This window comes from Cimex lectularius, unplaced genomic scaffold, assembly GCF_000648675.2.
Source record: "Cimex lectularius strain Harlan isolate CLEC.00 unplaced genomic scaffold, Clec_2.1 scaffold400, whole genome shotgun sequence".
In the NCBI taxonomy this organism is placed as follows: domain Eukaryota; kingdom Metazoa; phylum Arthropoda; class Insecta; order Hemiptera; family Cimicidae; genus Cimex; species Cimex lectularius.
In genome coordinates, this window is record NW_019392970.1 from 1 (window position 1) to 15,009 (window position 15,009).

General features: G+C 34.6%; 1 long non-coding RNA gene across 1 annotated transcript in view; it reads right to left on the reverse strand.

Annotated features, from left to right (window-relative positions):
* Positions 1-3,425: 3,425 nt before the first annotated feature.
* LOC112127941 overlaps positions 3,426-15,009 on the reverse strand; it is a 75,134-nt gene continuing 63,550 nt past the window's right edge. Inside the window, exon 3 of the long non-coding RNA XR_002910788.1 lies at positions 3,426-3,569. This is a non-coding gene — a long non-coding RNA (uncharacterized LOC112127941). The remainder of the gene's footprint in view (positions 3,570-15,009) is intronic.

A 15,009-nucleotide genomic window follows, 5' to 3' on the forward strand; every position in this document is an offset into this window, starting at 1 on the left:
GAGAGAGAGAGAGAGAGAGAGAGAGAGAGAGAGAGAGGAGAAGGAAGAGTCAAAGAGATAGAGTGAGTGGAAAAGCACGCATACAAATAATAATTGATCTAGAATATTAAAACCTGTCGGCAGACAAAAATAAATGCAAACGACCACACTACATGTTCATCACACCGCAAATCTCGAGATAATATTTCACAACAGATTTTATACGTTCATCCATAATACTGGGTTGTTTTGGTAAGTTAACTTGTAACTAATTTGTTCTTTTGTTAGTTGGGTAATTTCTTAACTATTCAATTTATCACGCCTTTTAAATGTGTACTATTTATATAATTTGATTTAAAAACAAACACATCTCGTTTTGAAAATTAATTAGTTTAATAATTTTAACCCGTCCAGGTTTTCCAATTAAAGCGAGTCTGTCAAGTATATTAGGAAACAAAAAGTCCTAGTATTCGCCGTAATAAGGGGCTTTAGCCTTTAATTTCAAGAAAATATTCCAACGTACTTGGAGGAGGCCAGAGGAGGAATATTAATATTTGAATAAGGACGCCTACCCACGAGCAATATCGACTACGATTCAAATCTTCTTAACTTCCGAGAAATCGCCATTGACGCTCGGTGATTTATGAAAAGGAAAGATGAGCATTAGTTTTAATTTTACATTCAACTATAACCAAGAAAAATTTCATTACGTAGAAAAAGAACGGGGGACTATTTATTTAGTCAAAAATATCTCAATGATAAATAAGATTGATAACGACTTTATTTTATAGAAGAATATTCACCATTAATAGAAAAACAACGATTCTTTTTTGAGAATAACTATAATTTGTTTTATTAATAAATGAAAATAAATCTTGAAAAGGGCAGTATTAAATATTCGGTAAAGTAAAATAAAAACATAAACAGACGGTTTTAACGAATTCGTTTCCTACTCCGCCTTCCATTGTTATTGCTATTATTTCTTTTTTTCGTCTATTTTGTACTGTATAATTTTTTAACCCACATTTATATTTAGCCCACATTTTACGCTCAGTATTGGTTGAATATTCATGTAATGAAAAGAAGTACTGATTGCTGCAATATTGCGACATTGGTGAAGACAATGTAAGTATAAAAAGCTCAGAAAAAGTGGTGGTTTGAAAAGTTTCAAAAATGGCAGCACATATAAATATTGAGCGGTTCCATTTTACACTCTCAACCTCTCCCTGCAGGCCAGGATTAGTACAATGTAATTACTTTTCTGACATGGAGAAACCACCAAATTTACAATTAAATGACCCGTTTTGCCAATACAATCAGTAAAATGAACAACTGGCTTTTAGAAGTACGATTTTGTAGTAACCCTAATAATGTTCAAAAGATAAAAATCTAATTCAATCAATTTGCATAAAAAATAATCTAATAAAAAATCTCAACACGACACGCAAGAATGGCACAATTACACAGAAGACAAACACTTTGAAATACGCTGATTGAATATTTAAAAAAAAAATATATATATATATTTTGTATTGTATAAATTCACTTTTCCACATCCTAAATGTATTTGTTAAATATGAACAATGTTTGTAAATCCCAGGCCCTGAAGATGATCTCAATAAAGATCGAAACGTTGGCACGATAAAGAAAATGTTTTTCTGAAACCTACATCACACCAAACCGCATCTCACGATTTCTGAATAATTATCGACTAACGGTCACTAATCACCACACATAAAAAGTAATTACTTTTTGAAGTAATATTCTTCATATATGTGTTGAGATTATTGACACCCTTTAGATCAAAGCGATTCGCATTTTCTATTGTTTAAAAATATTGGGCGTTTTGTTAATTTGTAAAGTTTATTCACATTACTTCTTTGGGAAGTTAATAAAATCATTTTAAAAAGGGGTATCGGAAAGCACCACCTTTTGTGAATTTTATAGTTTTTTTTAAACATAATGGCTTGAACTTTACACACAAAGATTATGTTTTTTCATACCTTCATACGTTAATTTAAGATCTAGCAATTTTACCAAATTATGAATGAATTATGTTAAACAATTTTTAATTAATTATACTTTTTATCGAAGGTCTTGGTTGAGATGAAAAAGTTAGTGTCACGAGTGGGATTCGAACCCACGACCTTCGGCTCAATATGCCGCTGCTCTAACCGCTTGGGCTGCCATAACTAATATGGTTCGCAATTAATACTGTCAATTATGACTAATAAGCATATATGGATTAATTTATGTTAAATGCGTTAACATTCAAAAGAATAAGTAATAATACTAACGTTAATTTTTTGTTCTTGTAAATAAATAAACATTTAACAAATAAACAAAAAACAAAGACTACTTGGTTTTTGTTAATTTGAAGTGAGGATGTTGTATTGCAGATTATTTCTTTCATATTTCTTGTGCAGGACCTTTTAATAAATGTCTTTAATTTTTAGCAAGAGAGCGAAGGTTTATAGAATTAAATATTACAAAAAGCTGTTTTACATAAAAACTGAAAATAGCTGGGATCGGAAAGCACCACCTTTTGTGAATTTTATTGCTGTTGATTCCGCTATTATCGGCGAATCGGGTCGCCAAGAGCAAACATGTGCCGATTCTAAATGAAACGCTTCCAACGCCACAAATGGTGTGTGTTTTGTATCCTTCACCCCTTTTCATAACTGTTTGTACTGTACTTTCGTCTACTTCAACAATGACAGATTTGCTGTGCTTGCTCTCTGATTTGTGCGATCATTAAGCTTAGGGCGGAATCGTGAATAAAACGGTAGAGAACCTTGAGACAATTATGCAGATCGATAAACGCTCATTACAAATCGCGTCCTTTGCCAAATCTAATTGTAACCATTTTTTTCCTGCAGAAAGCCGCTTGATTCTTGGACTTATCGACTCGCAGTGCTTCTAATTACTCAAAAATAAAGCAGCGTATTAAACAGGAAGACGACTACATCGGGGTGGGGCGTAATTGCCACCCGACTAACGATCTGTGCCCTGCTTTATAAAGATCCTCTGTTTATACTCGTTAGCGATAACTAATTTGTTCAGACTTAAATAGAACTCTTTCACTGTCAAAGAAAGAAAGAAAGTTTAGAATAATCATTTTCATTTGTTTGAACGAGCACGCGCTCACACTCACAACGTAAAATTGCATGTGCATGAATGGTGTGCAGATAAAGGTTGCCCGGCTACACATAAAAGAACTTTAATTTATTATTAAAAAAAAAATTCAAAACGAAATTATACTACTCAAAAGAATGTAAATAGACAGAAAAACTCTATAAAATGAAGTAATAAACTATTTCAAGTAAAATATTTAATTAACAAAAATTGAATGTTTATTGGTAATTAAGGTGCACCTAAATAAACTGATGATATAGAATTTTTTAGAATTAGAAAAATAGCATGTCCAGTTTTTTTACATTTATCAGATTAGTATTGGGGAATAGGATCCAGTTGTTTGTAACCAAAATATTACTTTCTTTATAGAATTTATATTGATTGATACCTGTTCTTTTTCCAAGCCTGTTAGTTAATGTTTAAAAGGTCATATCGTGTCTTAAAGTGGTCATTGCCTACAAAAATAAAAAATTCAAAGAAATAATAGCGCAATATATTATATNATATATAACATAACGACGTTTTATACTGAATTGGCTTAATGAGGTTTAAGGTTTATTAGCTATTTAGTTCCATTCCTAATATAAGTTGTTGTTTTGGCATTTTTCTAAAACAAAATAACATAATAAAATCAGCCTGATTCAGTTGTTTATATGTCAATTATTACAAAGCACTTTATATATATGGGTTGAAGTGCTCATTCCCCTCACAACTGTGAAATGTTTATGTTGGAAAACTCAAATCGTAAAATATTTTATTTTAAATAATTAACTTTCTTCAACTTCACTCGTTTCCTGAACGTTTTGATACAAATAAAAATTTGATTAGGACGAAGTATATAAAGAACTTTTGAAAGTTCGGCATTTGGGATAATGCACAGATTTCACTCCACAACTAATTTGCATTGTGTAATTTTATATTTTCGTATTTTTACTGTACATTCGTATTTTGTTATATATTTCAATCTATATGTATTTTTATTGTTATATTTAATTACCAAATTAAACGAGATCAGAAATTCATGAGGTTTAGTAAAATTTATTTAATTATGACGTTGTGAAAAAAATTCACCAAAAAAAACTGAAAAATCATTTAGTGAGATTAAAATTTAACTACCTATTTATTACCTAGTTTTGCTTTTAACCTTCTCTGGCCTCTCGGATGGGTTTAATTCTATTAGTCATCGAGTAAATAAGAGACCGGATTTCCTCTTGTGAAAAAGAATCCCATTTTTCAAGAGCTGTTCAAGGCTTGTTGTAGGCGCGAACGATGTCTGTCATATGCCATAAGTGTTCATGTGTGATCCATCAAGAGAACGTGCAGGACAATTCATTGCGGTAATTTCTACTTCTTCCATGTAATGGGTGACAACTCAATCTCCATGCGGTCGAGCATTATCATGCATTAACACGAAGTTGTCCCCAAAAATGGATCGAATGGGACTACAGCTTCTAGAAGAACTGCCTTAGTGCAGTGTAGTAGTCACGCATGTCATATGAATCAAAGGGTTATCCATGTCTTCTATACACGGTCCGGGTCACCTTCTTGCCACAAACCAAACCGGCAAACATCTGTGAAAGAACAGCCCCATTGTTCAAGTGTTCAAGCGAGATGCTGATTTGCGAATAGTCGCCTTTCTACTCTATGCTTTTCCAGGAGAGGACAATCTGATGCGGGATGTCTACAGACTAGGCTAATCTCTCGAAGGATTCTGATCAGACGAGCCGTAAAATGACGGTTCCGTAGTGCTGTAAGAGCAATGGTCACTTAATCATGGAGCAATATTATATCTTAGCCTTAACAAGAAATCTCTGACAATCAACAATGAGGAAGGCAAAATGCCGAAACGCGTCTGACTCTAAAAAATCAGCGAGGATAGGCGGACCAAGATGATATATCAATATACGGTTGTAATAATTTAACGATTGTAAATTTAACTAACAAAGCAAAAAAATGGAATTGTATTCGTACGGTCATCACAAGCTGTACGGTCATGACCACCTTTGGAGCCTTTACAGTTACTGTTTATTAAAATCATATTAAAAAAAGCTTTTTAGCTTATTTTTTAAAAATTGTCCCCATCCGTTCATTTTAACCTTCTCCGCTTTTATGGCACGTTCCGTAACGTGAAGTAATTTCAGGCTTCACTGTTTGAATCGGGTACGTGATCACTTTGCGCAAGGTGTGCCCGAGAGTAATTGGGTCCTCGACAATCGATTTCATATTTTCCGATCTATTTATTATTGAACACAGACCCAGGAATTGTTGAACAATACAGTATAAATAATACGGAGAATATGATAAAATGGAAATATTTTGTGGAGGCATTACATGCCTTTGCCATATTTGGACCATCAGTACTAAGTGTGTCGAGGTCGACTAGTGCAACATTTGTACCTTACAGAATGAGTATTCCGAATATGTCGACAACTTCACGATTCTGCAAATCAACACATAAAAAATACAACTTTACTGTTTTTATTGTGAAAAAAAAGTGGCATAATTCACCGCAATAGTTAACCGCTAAAACAAATACCATCGTCCTATTCAGTCACCAATAAATACGTTCAACAGGTAAAACATTTCGATTTTTCATATTTAACCGGAATTCCCGAAAAAGAACGACTTTCTAGGGAGCTATTTTGAGGAAATAGAGGACAGCAATTTGGTCCGGAATTCGCCACGAGTATGATGAATGAGACAAGTTGCGTAAAATAATGTGCAATCCACCTCACCGCACGAATGGTTCTCTCTCTCTCTCTCTCTCTCTCTCTCTCTCTCTCTCTCTCTCTTATTAAAGGGCTTAACTTTTGTGGTTTTGGACAAATTAACACGTTTTCAACCTAACAACTCATTCAATCCTAATTGAAATTTACGAAAATTAAGCGAAAATCGACATTTTCCGTTTTTTCTTTGCGCTATTCAAATTGGAACATAATTTAAAAGGTAAATAATTTTACGGTTGCATGCATCCGTTGTATCGTATTAAACATGTTGTTGTGCGATTAAGATTGGTATTACGTGTTTAAAAATATGAATCCTAAATATTTAAATTTTGTCCAAAGTTTGAGAATGTAAAGAAAACAGATTTTCTGAAATTTTTCTTCAAAAATTCCAATCATTTATATACATTTAAATCGCCCGATTTATGTTTGAAACCTATGTTGAAACAAAAAGGAAAGATCTTATTGGAGTACTTACGGACTGTTGTGTTGTCTTAACAATTTAATTATGTCTTAATAATTGAATTTAAAAACATCTAATTTAAGAATTCTTCATTTTGGAGTGATTCTAAGTTGAAGATGGTAAAGAAAAGTACTTTACTGGATTTTCCATCACATAAATATACCCGATCACTATAAATTCATCTAAATTGTCTGATTTATCGTTGAAAAAAAGGCGTTCCAGGTTGTAAGAAATGCACTTTGTGAAATTTTTCCTCCCAGAAAAAAGCTCAAAATCTAGGTGGTAGAAATTGCTTGTCGTAGGGTTTTCACGCAAATTGTGTTAATCGTGTTAACTGTAATTTTGCTATTAAGATAGCAGATAATGTATGTGAACGACCTTGCGCGATTTTCTGCTAAAAAGAGGACGACCAGGTTGGTGTATCACGGATTAGGACCGAATTTTTTTGGTGGTTATACACTCCAAAATATCGGACACATATCTGCCAACACTGCTTGTGAATAAGCCCTGGTTTAGCAAAAAAATTTGTTTGAAAGTTCAAATTTTCATTTTTTTAATCTTCTTATTTCACCTTTGTACTTGGTCATATCAACTAAGTGAATATTAATTTTACAACATTTTTTATGTAGATTAAATTTAAATTATACTAAAGCTATCGAAGTTTATTAATACCAAAAACCGAATATTTTTCAAGTAAACTTGCTCATATTTTTTTGAAAATTGAAAAAAAATTGAAAAATATTTTGTTTGTAGATTTTTTTTTTTTGGTGGCATTGATTTTATAAGGTTTTGAATGTAGTGCTCTCCCTGGGCAGACTTTTACCCTATTTGACGACTCGTCCCAAAAGGTGTTCGTTAGGCTTTAAGTCGGGACTACTTACTGACTCCTCCATACTACTATGTACTCCAAACATTGAATTGATTCCCGTTTCAAGTAGTCACCACCGATCCTAGCTGTGCAGGGCCTTCCATTGTCATCCATGAAAGCATAAAAATAAAACCGGCGGTAATTAGTGGTATATATGGAAAACTTCTTTTGATAAAAAAAACCATAACACTAGCTCGCTGTAAGGATATATCGCCCTCAACCTCACCAAACCTTGACTCATCCGTAAACAACAACAAAGGTAGGTGGCCGCAACGGTTCAGGCGATGGCACGGCGCTCCATGAATGTAAGGTAAAGGTCCCGGGTTCGAATCCAGCGCCCCTACATTCGAACCCGACATACTTACAAATGGGCTTTTTTTCAAAAACACCGGCACCCCGAGGGTTGATATAACCTCTGCTGTTGCGAACCCTCGTAAAAAAAGAAACAAAAATAGTACAGACTTGCTCAGACCGATTGATCTGATTCCTTGCGAAACTTAACCAAGTATTATATGCCTTGTCAGAATTTCTGGACCAGTGGCAGGCCGTCTCGCACGTAATCCATCTTCTGGAAGTCTTCGCCCTACAGTGCGTAACTAACATTAACATTTCTAACTTGTTGCTTGGTCTAACAGCGGTAGAATGTCGATTACAGAGTACATTCGAAAAAATAAAACGATGATCTCAATAAGATGTGATACCTCTTGGTAGCGATGGAAGACTGTTCGACAGTTGTTCTCGGAATATTAAAGAACCGTGGCCACATAAGTTTGACTTCTTCCCTCTTCCGACAATGCTATGATTCTAGCCAATCTGTATCACTTAAAACTCAAACAAATTTGAAACTTAAAAACGGTACTACTTAAAAAAATCAAACCACAGGAACGTTAGAAGGAAGTTTTACAGAAAAATCAACAAAGAATAGATTGAATGTTCAGATATTTATTTACAAACTTCAATTGCAAACACAATTTGGAAATTTTATCTGTGTTTTATTTACCTCTAATCCTTTAAAATGGACCAAATATTGTTATAAGAGAATAAGTAGAGGACTGTCTAAGAGATAATTTAAAATATTAGGGGTGGCAAATTTTTTTGGCTCCCAGCGTAATAAAGTTTATACGAGATCACTGACCACTAACACAAAGAACTACAAATCTGCGACTAAGGATAGCGAAAGCGAAAATAAAGTTTGGCTGACTAAACATAACACTAGGACGACCAAAATGAAAGAAACAACCAAGCAACAAAGAAATTGGCAATGAAAATATATTAAGCGAAAATATGAATGCTTGTTACACTATGGGAAAATTTAGGAAAAATGCACTTGTTTTGAAAAATAAAAGTAATTTTTTGTTTTTGTTTTGTCCTTTAATTCAAATTATCACTTTCACTTACATGTCACAACCCAATAACAACAAAGTAAGGCCGAGTTGTTTTTGTGGGATGAAATCGAATAAAAGTAGGTCATGTGAGAAGTGCATAGGGGCTTAAAAATGACCTAACCGATGGAGTACAGAACGTGTGAAAATTGCAAATGGGTCCTGTGTTTTTTTAAAATCTTTATCTTTCTTTCCCTCGAAACAACGGGGAAAATAATTCTGGTAGCTTTCGCCGCTGCATTCTCGCACACGGCTTTCATTTCGGCGCGATTACATTTCAATTTTACACTTTAACGTCATAAATGGGCTTTAATGATTTCTATGTAAAAACTTACCCAAAAACTTAATTAACTGAAAACAGTTTGCCATTGTTTTAATTATTATATTTCAGAATACGTTCGTTTTATTTTTTATGATAAGCTTGGATTTTCACATTTAACAAAAAACAATTATAAAACCTAGATTTTGATATTTTTATTGAGATCGGCGGGGGTGATGGATTATAGGTTGGTTGTTTCCGATCAATTTGGTTTGGCGTCGTTCGGTTTTGATGATGACAAAGATAGCGAAAATTCAAACCGTGATTCTAAAAAAAAAGCTAGTGTGATCTTAAATGCCCAACTGCAGGATCATCACCCCTTGGACCTCATGAAGAAATTTCAATATTATATCTAAAGGAACTAACAAGGTCAAGTTAATGGCATGTAAAAAAGGTAATACATTCTATGTATTTGTATGTTATGTTCATATATTAAGACGTTATTCTAGCTTTGACTAGAATGAACGAAAACCCCCAATTTACAGAGGTCGGAGTCACGGAAAAATTTGTAACTTGAGCGCCTTTTCTTCGTTTCTGTTTTCTTTCATTTTGTGATGGATGGTTTGATTTTTATTATTTTTAGGCCTTTTTTGAAGGTTGTTAAAGACATTTTCATACATACTTTTTTTAAAAGCTTTTTTAAGGTGGTTCACAGAAATTAATATTTTGTATACAGTAGTACAGTCCAAGCTATGGAACTGAATTGTAGAGAATCTGTGTTTGAATAAAATTTCTTTATGTTCCAGCACTGTTTATTTTTATTTCCTGGCAAGCTTTTCAACTGCTTTGCAGTCATTTTCAGCCAATTAAATTTTAAAAAATTTAAATTTAGTTTTAGATAAATGTTGAGTTGACTGTGTGTCTCTCAACACGACACGCAAGGATGGCACAATTACACAACAGAAGACAAACACTTTGAGTGAGTAGAAATACTTTGTTTGAATATAAAATATATTTTGCATTGTATAAATTCACTTTTCCACATCCTAAATGTAATTGTTAAATGTAAACATTGTTTGTAAATCCCAGGCCCCGCCGCGGTCGTGGGTTCGATTCCCACCGTCGCCTCTGGCCCTTTTTTCCCGATAATCCCCAATTTGAACAACATATATAAGAGATTCGTCATGGCTAATATGCAAAGATCATACGGCCAATTATTAAAAAAAAAAAAAAAAATCCCAGGCCCTGAAGATGATCTCAATAAAAGATCGAAACGTTGGCACGATAAAGAAAATGTTTTTCTGAAACACCTACATCACCTACATCACACCAGACCGCATCTCACGATTTCTGAATAATCGTTGAGATGACTATACAAAAAAGTTGGTAATTTTTTTTTGTATGGTGATTTCAACATTTACCTAAAACTAAATTTATATTTTTTAAAATTTAATTGGCTGAGGATGACTGCAAAGCAGTTGAAAAGCTTTCCATGAAATAAAAATAAACAGTGCTAAAACTAAAAGAAGTTTTATTCAAACATAGATTCTCTATTATGAAGTTCCATAGTTTGTTATTCTCCTCAAATTTGCTTATTTGTTAGTATTTTGCATGTTAGAAATAGAAAACTTTCAACAATAACTACTACGAATTATTATTAATGTAATTTTTTTGTAAACTAGAGTATCTAAGTAAAGTAACTTATCGGAAAGCTTTCCAACCAAGAAGGAAATAAAGTTCCTAAATCCAAATTCACTCACACTCTCACTCATTCTTAAATACAATCTTTCTTATTTACTTACCATTCCCGCAATTAGGGTGGTGGATTACACGATATTCTCTATTACCCTTTACACCTATTACATAACTAACGTGCATGCTGGACACATGGTGGGGTTTGACCCAAAAGTAGGTGTTCAAGTGTAACCTCGCCTGGCCTATTCTTAATCGTATGAGGATGATCCTTCTACGAGTCAAGTTCAATTCAAAAACATGTTATACTTTATAAAACGTACGACTCAAACTTATCTCCTGGTTGATGTTTTATGGCGAGATAATGTTTTAATTCCCGCACTCGTGCAGAACAAGGTCTTCTAATCGGCTTGTGCTTGTTGGTTTAGAGAGAAAAAAACTGAGACAATATGTCATCATAATGATAACACTTCCAGAAATAGCACTTGATAATACGATATTTAAGTAACTTAATCATAAAGGTATTAAAATGTTACAAAATAAACAACCGGACGTAGGTTGTGACTGAATTTATTAGCACGAATGTGCACCATGTGTTTCGACCAAGTGTTATTCAACTTACTTTTCTAGCAGATGTGGAAAGACATTTATTCAATACTAACCTAATAATCAACTTTATCAGAAGTTCACGGTTATTATTATTATTATTTTTTATTTTTTTACGAAGGTTCGCAACATCAGAGGTCATATAAACCCTCAGGGAGCCAGTGGTTTTGAAAAAAGCCCATTTGTAAGCCAAAGAGCCCATTGGATTATTATTGTTATATAGTTTATACTGTTTATACATTATTATTATTGTTTAGTGGAAATTTGACGTTTGGACATTTCACCTTCTAATCTTCTTCATCCTTAACATTGGGCGTTGATCCTTTCTTATTTTCATTACTCAATGTTTAAATGATAAACTCTATTTATGGGTTTGGCTTGATTGGTAACGCCCATTTGGCTGGAAAAAATCTCCATTTCGTTTGACTTTTCTTTCTCTTTACCTATCATTACTCGAACTATCGCCAGTATAATGTGTTTTTTTTTCCGACCACCTTTTTCTTATTCTTTACTTTGGAGTATTTTGGTTCATTCTGACCAGAAGTTGCAACGGTTTTGGAGAAATGCCCCGCCCAATTTCATTTCGCTATCATCACGATGTCGTTGACTTGTTTTTTCACCTAATGACTTTGCTGTTTTTCTTTCCACTTAGGCAAATGTATCTCCATTGCCCGAAGAGACTATCTGAGCTGCCTTCACTTTAGCAACAGACGTTCGTGCCTTAAATACGATGTCATCCATGGGAAGATTGACATGAAAAAATATATTTATATCCGGACACCTTTAAATATATGTTTCAGTGTATTTATCCCTGGTGTAATGAATTCTTATTTCTTCTTTGTAATTATTTGACTAAAATGTGATCGACGGGCCAAGGTACTTTGTGCTGTTGACACCACTCTATTGTTTTCTTGGCTCGTATCTATTTCTCCTTATTTGTACATTTTTAGACTTGTTTTTGTTTATTTTGAAACCATTTTTTCTTTCACTAGACTCTTCTCAACGTGCTTGTCACGATTTTTGCAGATTGCCCAGTAAGGACATAGAACATCATCCATTAACTGCAGGTTGTTCAATTATTTATTATTTATTGATTTTTAAAGGTAAGAATGCATAATAATAATTAAATATTAAAAAATTTAATAAATAAAATGTTTAATATGTTGAAATATATCGAGCCAATACTCATGCGGCCAGTCTGCCATGGTCATGAGACATCGTCATTTCTGTATGTGATGTGCCCGATATAACGGTGCATCGTTTTCATGCCAATATTACTGTCCAGGCACGTCACAACAGTTCCAGAGAGACAATGAAATCGCCGACATCAAATATTCATGTCGCACTTCTCGTTTAAGACGGCTGCCCAACTGGCTGCATCCTTCCCAAATCACAACAATGGGCATTTGCATTTTTACCGGCCCGCATATTGATTCTAACGGGTCAGAAAACCGTCTGAATAATTCAAACCTTTTTGAATTGACATCCTTTTCACGTAGTCAATATTAATATTTGCCATCGGAGAAAATCCCAGTGCAATAAGATTCGTTTTGTTCGAGAAACACAGGCTTTTCCATGTATTGACCTTTTACACTTGCTAAATAAAAATTAGCCTTAAAGTAAACTACACAGTCAGCCATGATTTTAATGTTTCAACAGCAATTATCGCAATTTATGGTTTATAGCATCAATTTTAAATCTACTACTTTCGTTTGAAAGAAATATTTATAACCTGGGAGACGCTTTGTTTAAACAAAAAAGGGAAATTGTAAAGAGAGTTGGTCAATATTTCATTAGTACAATTAACCCTTTCTTGGCAAATATCTTCCACGAATTCACCCAAAACACTCCTTTAAGCCTATCAAAAATGTAATAGCTCAATCCACAGAGAAACCCCATGAAAAAGAAAGCAAATTCTTCCTTCCATTGTTAATTGATTTAGATATATCATTAGGGAGGAAATGAAACCACAGAAAAATTTACTCTTATAATTTATATTTCTTTAAAATATTATTCAAAGACTGTACAATGAGAATCTGCTCAAGGGACAAAAAACTAGTGTAAACTAATAAAATTAATCAAACTAAAGTAAAGAAGTAAAACAATTCCTGTCTTACAGGAGGGCAATGTCCCACGACCCCTTGGGTAACGTAGACGAGGGTGCAATACATTTTTCGTATTTTTTCAGTTAAAATTCCATGGGCTGATTCCGGGAGTCGAACTCAGAATTCCAACACTTCTAGGGTGGTAGGACCTGGGTTTTGCCGTAGTTGTCGCTTAAGTTGGTCGCAAGTGTGTTCGACTGGGTTGAAATCTGAACTACGAGTTCGCCACAACAAGCACTCAATTCCAACCTCATTCAGGTAGTCATTCACAATATGTGCTCTATTGGGCCTCGCATTATCCTGCATTAGCAAGAACCTCTCAGCGATGTGGGGGCAAATGGCACATATTCATTAATGTTCTTCGGTTATGTCTTGGAAGTACCTATGTGAAGTAGGACAACTCGCACTAATACAACTAATTCGGTGTGGGGGTACAAGAAATTGTCACCCCAGAACATCAATGACCCATTGCCCAATGCCGTGGGGCATCCATGTCTCCTGAGCGTCTCCATATGAAATTACACCCATCTGAAGATTTGAGGAACATTCTAACCTCATCTGTAAAAACAACTCGTTCCCAATCTTCCAATGTCCAATTCACTTGTTCCCATGCAAATTGAAGCCTGGCCATTTTATGAGCTGTGGTAAGAAAAGGTAAACGAGCCGTATGCCAGGCCCTGAGTTTCTTTTTCATTGAGCCTTCTTATAATCCTGGAGGAAATTGAAACATTTCGGACTTGTCTTATCAGATTTCTTGTCTCATTTCCCGTAAGGATGCGGTTTCGTAGAGCCTGATGGATGAATCTCTCGACTCTCTGGTCTGTAGATCTAGGTCTGTCCTAGACTACTGATGAAGCCCCGTTTAGGCGCAGCATAATGGAAGGGCATAATGTTAATTTTTGTACAACTGGGATTAATAGGTACAAAAATAAATAAAGGATTATTTACTGTTTATTTTGACTACGATAGCTCCTAATTCTGTAACGGCCTATAAGTTTACGTAAAGTGCTCAAAAATGAATAAGAATATTTGTAATTTATTCTTATTGTATTAATTTTAATTAAATTAGCCGAATTCTTGTTAGTTGGATAAAACAAAAGAGAAAATACAAACCAAAAACAAATGTTAATCATAATTTTTAATAACGGATTTACGGATAATTTTATAAAACTTTTTTCGTTTTTTTCTCCATTTTAATCCTCTTTAACGATGGAAGGACATCATTTTGAACCAGAAGTTCTCAATATTATTGTGAAAATGTGTCATCGAGGTCATCGGCAATACCGCAGAGGCAGGTGGCGGTCCCGAGAGCGGGGTCTCCCAGGCTTTAGCCCGATCCCGAGAGACTGGAAGTCCCAATAGGACGTCTGGTAGTGGATTTCAGCGCATTATGGCGCTTAGGGAGGAGAGAAATATTGTCCTTGCTGCAAGACGGAACCATTTCCAGAGTGCCCGCCGGATCCTAAATGAAGTACAAATTGTTTTGGCAAACGATTCGTAATCGTTTGTGGGAAGTTGGCAACACATCGTATGCCCCTTTGAGACGACCTGCAGCAACAGCCCTCCACAAAAACTCAAGAGAATATTGTGCAGCGAACACCTAGCAGATAACACCAATTGAAATGTTGTTATGTTTACTGATGAGTCGCGTTTCTATCTTTATAGTGATAGCAGGCGCGGAAGAGAGAAAAGGGGTGCCTACAATTCCCCAGTTCGTGTTCCCTTCAGTGCAGTTTGGAGAAGATGGTGTAATGGTCTAGGCCGGGATTTACACTGGAGGACGAACTGGACGTCATA